The sequence below is a fragment of the Erinaceus europaeus genome, chromosome 6 (assembly GCF_950295315.1).
Source record: "Erinaceus europaeus chromosome 6, mEriEur2.1, whole genome shotgun sequence".
Classification (NCBI taxonomy): Eukaryota; Metazoa; Chordata; class Mammalia; order Eulipotyphla; family Erinaceidae; genus Erinaceus; species Erinaceus europaeus.
Window position 1 is genome coordinate 5,620,991 of NC_080167.1, and position 6,669 is coordinate 5,627,659.

The window sequence follows — 6,669 nt, forward strand, 5'->3', positions numbered from 1 at the left end:
AGAACAGCGACTAATGTTCATAGTGGAGGCCCAGTGGGTACTTATCAGGTGCCAGAGACAGCTCTCAGCAGCTACGTACTGGGATTTAGCCATCCAAACAATTCCACGAGGAGACTGCACCTGCTACAGAGGAGATGCCCGAGGCTCCGAGAGGTGAGGTCACTTGTCCAGAGCAGCACCGCTGATGAGTGACAGTTAATGAAGCCAGAACCCTCAGCTCCCCCGGCACCCCTCCCAGCCTCACATCTGACACTCCGAGAGCTGTGTCTATTCGCTGTGTCTATTCCTGCCTTTCTCCCTCTGAGGGCCTGATGGCCCAGGCCTGCCGAAAGAGAAGGTTTGCACACAAGCTCCCAGATTTGGGGTTATAATGTTGGAGGGGGCAGGTCTGGGGTGAGAAGCCTTGGCATGTGTGAGTCCAGAGAAATGAGGGTCTGCCTCTCTGGGGAGGCCAGAAAGGGCTTCTCCCAGGGGGTGTCTTTAGACAGGCTGGCCTGGAAGAGGAGATACAGGTTTCTAGATGATGGGATACTGGAGGGACATTCAGGGAGGAGGGACAGCACTAAAAGGGGTCCAGAGCCTGGTGGGCACACAGCTTGGCAGTGGGCAGAGTATGGGGGTAGCCTACAGACCTCAGGCATCTGTGTCCTCAAGGCCTTCATGGACATTCACATTCACATTCACCCATCTCTCATCAGCCTGCAAGCCTCTGGCTACACACGTGCCTGAAGTCTCTGCAGCTGGGCCGGGAGAAGGAAAGCCAGCAGCCCTTGGGAACACAAGGGGCAAGGACTGAGTTGAAGACTGAAGGAAGATCCTGATTTCCCTGGGCAGACGACCTCACCCGTGTGTCCTGGAACCTCACCTCTCCAGAGCCCTGCCCCACTAGGGAAAGATAAAAAGAGACTGGGGGTGTGGATCGACCTGCCAGTGCCCATGTCCAGCAGAGAGGCAATTACAGAAGCCAGGACTCCCACCTTCTGCACCCCATAAAGAGTTTGGATCAATATTCCTAGAGGGGGAGAAATGATAGGGGAAGATGACCAGAGGGGCTCTGGACCCCAATTCCATCAGGACCCAGAGAGAGAAGAGGACAAAAGGAAGGACATACAGAAATAGTAATAGGTGTAAATGTGACTTAGAAAGGAAGAGAAGAAAAAGAAAAAGAATACAGGTGCATTGGGAAAAAATGGATGTATACATATACACAGATGGTTACAGAAATAAGAGTCAGCCCATATTTGCAACCTTGGGAGAACAGAGATAGAAGAGGAAAAAGAGAGGGACACTTGGAAGTAGTAATAGCTTGGAAAGGAAGAGAAGATGGGACCTGGGGGGTGGTGAAGGGCAAATATAGACAAATACAGATAGATAGTAGTAGAAATAACAGTGAACTCATATCTGCAACCTTAAGAGAACTGCTGTAGCTTCTGGTGAAAGGATTGGGGATTCGGAACTCTGGTGGTGGGAACGAGGTGAAGTTGTAGCCTTGTTATCTTGTAATTTTGTAAGTCAGTATTAAATCACTAATAAGAGACTGGAGGAAGCATGGGCGCTCAAAAAGAGGTCCCCCACCCCCACCGGTCAGTGGGCACAGGTGAAGCCGCAGTAGCCAGCTCCAGCTACTTCACCTACTCTGTTCCCTGAGGCTCTTGTCTGGTGAGGATCCTTCTGGGGCTGGGCCCTCTCTGCTGCCCCCTGCCCACTCTTCCAGATTCCAAGACATCTTCTCTCTAAGTGCGAGCCAGCCAAGTTAGCTTGAAGAGGATAATGAGCTCATTAGGAGCTGGCGGGAGGCAGAGAAGCAGGCTTTGTCAAGTGGGGGAAGGGACGTGAGAGGAGGGAGATGAGCTCAGCCCCCCACCCTGTCCTGTCATGGAGATCACCCTGAGCCTCATGGAGAAGGGGATGTGTCTGTTCCCTGTGAAGCCTCGGACTCTGGGGGACAGACCCACGTTCCCTGAGAGACTTGGTGGAGGGAAAGAGAGGACAGGATCAGGGGCTGGTCACTTCCTGGGCTTAAACTCCCAACAGGATCCCTGCCACTTGCCCCACACCCGGGGACAGCTTCCAAGGCCTATGCATCATCGGCCATGGGCGACCTCCCGCTAAGTCCTAGACCCACAACCCCAAGGATCCAACGTTATCTCTTCCTCCACCTCTGTTTCTCTTCTCCTCTCTTCTCTTCTCTTCTCTTCTCTTCTCTTCTCTTCTCTTCTCTTCTCTTCTCTTCTCTTCTCTTCTCTTCTTTTTCCTTCCCTTCTCTCTCTCTCTCTCTCTTTCTCTCTCCCTCCTTCCCTCTCTCCCTCTCCCTCTCTCCTCTCTCCAGGCAGCTAGTCTACCCCAACAGGAGGTGGTACTGAAACCTCCTGCCATTCGCTGAGCACCTGGCCTTTTCCTTTCTACAAATGATCTTTCTTCACAAGTGAGGGAATCAGAGCATCGCTGGAGCACGTAGTGCCGGGGACTGAACCCAGGGCCTCCTGCTTGCAAGCCCTGCACTCCACCACTACGCCACCTCTGAGGCCATGGATCTCACAAACGCATTTGCACAAACACCTCCCTCCTTCCAGCAGCCTGCTTGGGGGTGGTGTGGGAAGGACAGGGCTCCCCATCCACCTAGAGAGTATGTCCAGCTCTGGGCAGAGTGGGGTGAGGCATCCCAGCCCCCTGCATTTGTTCACTGCTCCTGGACATGCTGAGGGCATGGGCGGCCTGACCTGTCATTTGCTGGCATGTGACCCAGCAGGGGACTAGCTCTTTGAGCTGTTTTTTTTTCCCCTGCAAAGTGGATCAGCTGGTCCTGGAGGGCTTAGGTGAGATAAGCTGGAGGCCTGGAGCACCTGCTGAACCCCAACCCACCCCTCTGAGCCTCAGTCTCCCCTTCTGGGAAATGTAGCCAAGCCACCTCCTCTCCCTCCAGGACTATGGTGATTTGGGGAGGCCACAGAAAGGCGTTTGCTCCTGCGGTGGCTGCCTCCAGCTGGAGCCTCAGGCTGTCTAAACACAGCCTATTTTTAGCACCAGAATGAATCTCACTGTGCAGCTGCCAGGAAAATGATGGGATGGGCAGATTGTCTCCAGGGAAGAGAGAGCAGGAGGGGACAGACAGCCCTGTTCCCCCCCCACACACACACACACCAGGGGTGGCAGGCAGGTTTGGCTGGAAGCCCTGGAGCTGGACAGGGACTGGTCCTCCCTCCTCCACGCCCTGGGTTTGACTGGAGGGCGTTCACCCAGAGACCAGCCCAGCCCAGCCCCGACCTTGACCAAGAAACCAGGGCTGTCAAGGTCAGACACTGGCCTGTGGACGGTGGCAAAGGGAGCTTCTAGTCTGGGCTGAGTCCTAGAAATTGCAGGTTTGCATAAGCAGCTACTCTGCCAGGCTGCGGGCTAAGCCTCTGATGCCCACTGGGTCTCATGTTCCACCAAGTTGCTTTCTGAGCAGGTGAGTGACTGCTCTCTGCCTCAGTTTCCCCATTTGCTGGCTCAGGGCAAGGGAGCACTCAGCATGTCCTTTGCCTCCAGACAGACCTTGCTCAATTTTGTCCTTGACACTAAGCTTAGAGGATACCTCTATCTCCCCTCTCTCTGATTTGAAAGATTATTATCATTTTAATTTCTTCACTGGGGAATTAATGCTTTACATTTGACAGTAAATACAATAGTTCATACATGCATAACATTTCTCAGTTTTCCATATAACAATACAAGCCCCACTAGGTCCTCTGTCATCCTTTTCCAGGACCTGTATTCTCCCCACCACCCACACCAGAATCTTTTACTTTGGTGCAATACACCAACTCCAGTTCAGGTTCTACTTGTGTTTTCTCTTCTGCCTGAGAGTGAGATCATCTCATATTCATCCTTCTGTTTCTGACTTACCTCACTCAACACGATTCCTTCAGGCTCCATCCAAGATGGGCTGAAAATGGTGAAGTCACCATTTTTAATAGCTGAGTATTATTATTATTATTATTATTATTATTATTTAATGAGAGAGAAAGATACAGAGAGAAGGATGCAGAGAGAGAATAGAGCACTGCTCAGCTCTGGCTTAGGGTGGCACTGGGTTTTGAACCTGGGGCTTCGGAGCCTCAGGCACGAAGGTTTTTTTGCAGAACCATTATGCAGTCTCCCCTGGCCTATTTCCCTTCTTACAAGCAAGCACTACTGCAGCAGGCCTCCTGTGTGGGCTCTCTGTCCAGTTCCAGAGGACAACGGAGGACCTCCCAGCTGAGAGGTACAGTGGTGGCCACACCCCCTCTACAGGTGAGAAAAACAAGGAGCTCAGAGACCAGGCAGCTGGTCCAAGCACACAGCTGGCAAGAAGTGGGGCAGCAACTGCAGTGCACAGCTGCCGGAGTCTTGGTGAACGGCACAGTAGGGCCCCCAGAGAGCGGGTCGCTGGGCCAGCACTGTCCTCTCTCACCTTTGACACCTGCCAGTGAGTCCCGGCCTCAGTGGGGGCCGCCATCCCGCCCTGGCCAGAGCCTCCCTCAAACACCACCTCAGCTAAATCAAGTCACTCCTCTTTATCCTCCTCCTCCTCTTCCTTTTCCTCCCCCGCTTTTTCCTCCTCCTCCTCTCTGTTGGACCAGCTGTTTGGCAAGTGAAAACACTCAGAGAATCATCTGAGGAATCCTGAGACAGACACCCACCTCTCACGGCTTCCTCCCCAGCCTTTGAGAAGCCAGAATCGCAGTACCATAGCAACCCCAGGGAAGAAACTGGCTCTCTCTCCCTCTCCCTCCTCTCTGTCTCTCCCTTCTTCTTCTTCTCCTTCTTCTCCTTCTCCTCCTTCTCCTCCTTCTCCTTCTCCTTCTTCTCCTTCTTCTTCTCTCTCTCTCTTTCTCCCTCCCTCCCTCCCTCTCTCTCTCTCTCTCACACACACACACACACACCAGTGGTGTGTGGACCCTGCTGGGTTCCTCCACTCCTGGGTGTATCATAGAATGGCCGTCCCTTGGCATCTAGCTTCTGGCCACTGTGCAAGCCACAACGAGTACTTCCAGCCAGAGTCACTTCTTGAGGCAGAAAGAAAGGTGGTAACCCTGAGATTCTGTGTGTGTGTGGGGGGGGGGCTCGCACACATGCAGGGGGAGCCAGGCACTGGGCTTTGATGGCAGCTCAGGCCACCCCTTCCCCCCCACACACACACACACCCGTCAACCAGGAAGAGTCCCCGGAGCCTCAGTGCCTGGCTGCCCCTCCCAGGCCTGGGGTGCACCTGCCACCCCTCTAGAGTTCCCCCCTCACCACCTGTGTTCATATTCATCCCTCTTTCCCAAACTGGAGCTAACAAAGGGGAAGGCTGGGTGCCATTAACGGGATGGCCTTCACACCCCGCCATCTGCCGTGAGGTAATTAAATAAAAAATTCTGAGGAGCATACGGTGCCCATTAGGGAATCAGAATCACACCCCTGTGGCCCAGGCATGGGCTCCCATCCTCATGCTGGGCAGGCAAACGCCATGGGAGAGGCTGGCAATCCAGGAGACTGCCAGGGCCTGTGTGTGTGTGTGCAGATCCAGACCCCCACATTCCTGCCCGGGGCACCTTGCTCTGAGAGTCTCCTGCCAAAGACACCCAGCCTCCCATGTCTGGTCGGGAAGGCCTGAGGGCTCAAGGATGCATTGTGTTCAAAAAGCCCAGCCCTAGAGTAACAATATTTACTGATATTCACTGAGCAACTACTACATCTCAGGCACTGGCCTGGATGTCTGCTTGCGTAATGCCTATGCCAGTTCTCCATGAGAGCTAGCCCCGTTATGGCTCAGAGAGGTACCTGTGTAAGGTCACACAGCCAGGCTATCTGGCTCCATCCAAGATGGGCTGAAAACAGTGAAATCACCATTTTTAATAGCTGAGTGGGGCCAGGTTCAAAGCCAGGGGATCTGGCTCCAAAGCCTGTGTTCCTCTACATTTATTTATTTGTTTATTTATTTACCTATTTATTTCAAATAGAGACAGAAAGAAATTCAGGGAAAGGGGAGATAGAGAAGGGGAAAGAGGAAGAGAGACACCTGCCTGTGAAGCTCCCCCCACCCCGCTGCCCGCAGGCGGGGAGCAGGGGCTTGAACCCAGGTCCTGAGGCTGGGTGCACCGAGGCCCAGATCCCAGAGCCTGCGTTCCTAACCGGATGTCAGGGCTCAATGGTTTTTCCGTTGTTGCTCCTCAGCCCAGCTCTGGCCAAACTAAGCAACCAGAGACCTCCGCCTCTCAGTGACAGTGTCGCCTGGAGAAAAGCAGCAGCGTCAATGAGTTGTGACTGGTCAGCACCCAAAGCAGGTGTGGGGTCTGTCAGGGTGCCCCCTTCTGCTTGCAGGGGTGAGGGACCCCCATGACCATGTCAGCACCCTGTAACTGGGTTGATGGCGCTGCGGGTGGGCAAGAGTGGGGGTTGTGGGCTCCGTCCCCACCACACTCCACTGTTCGTGCTCCTACACTGTGGACCCGGGGTCTGCGAGAGCTTGTCTCTGCTGGCTGCTCTGGCCAGAGACCTGCAACCTCTAGAGCTGTCACCAAGGCCCCCTGAGAAAGCAAACACTCCCACCAGGGGATCCCATGGCCGTGCACCCTGCTGCTGCCCCAGCCTGACCAGATGTGTTCACACTGAGGCTGGTGTGAGCATGTCCACAGCAGCTCCCAAGCTGCCTTTCTGCCAGAA

The 6,669-nt window shown here is 54.1% G+C and overlaps 1 protein-coding gene across 1 annotated transcript in view; it reads right to left on the reverse strand.

The window, feature by feature from the left end:
* Positions 1-6,669, reverse strand: part of ACADS (acyl-CoA dehydrogenase short chain) — a 379,518-nt gene that overhangs the window by 82,137 nt on the left and 290,712 nt on the right. The gene's annotated exons all lie outside the window — the stretch shown is intronic.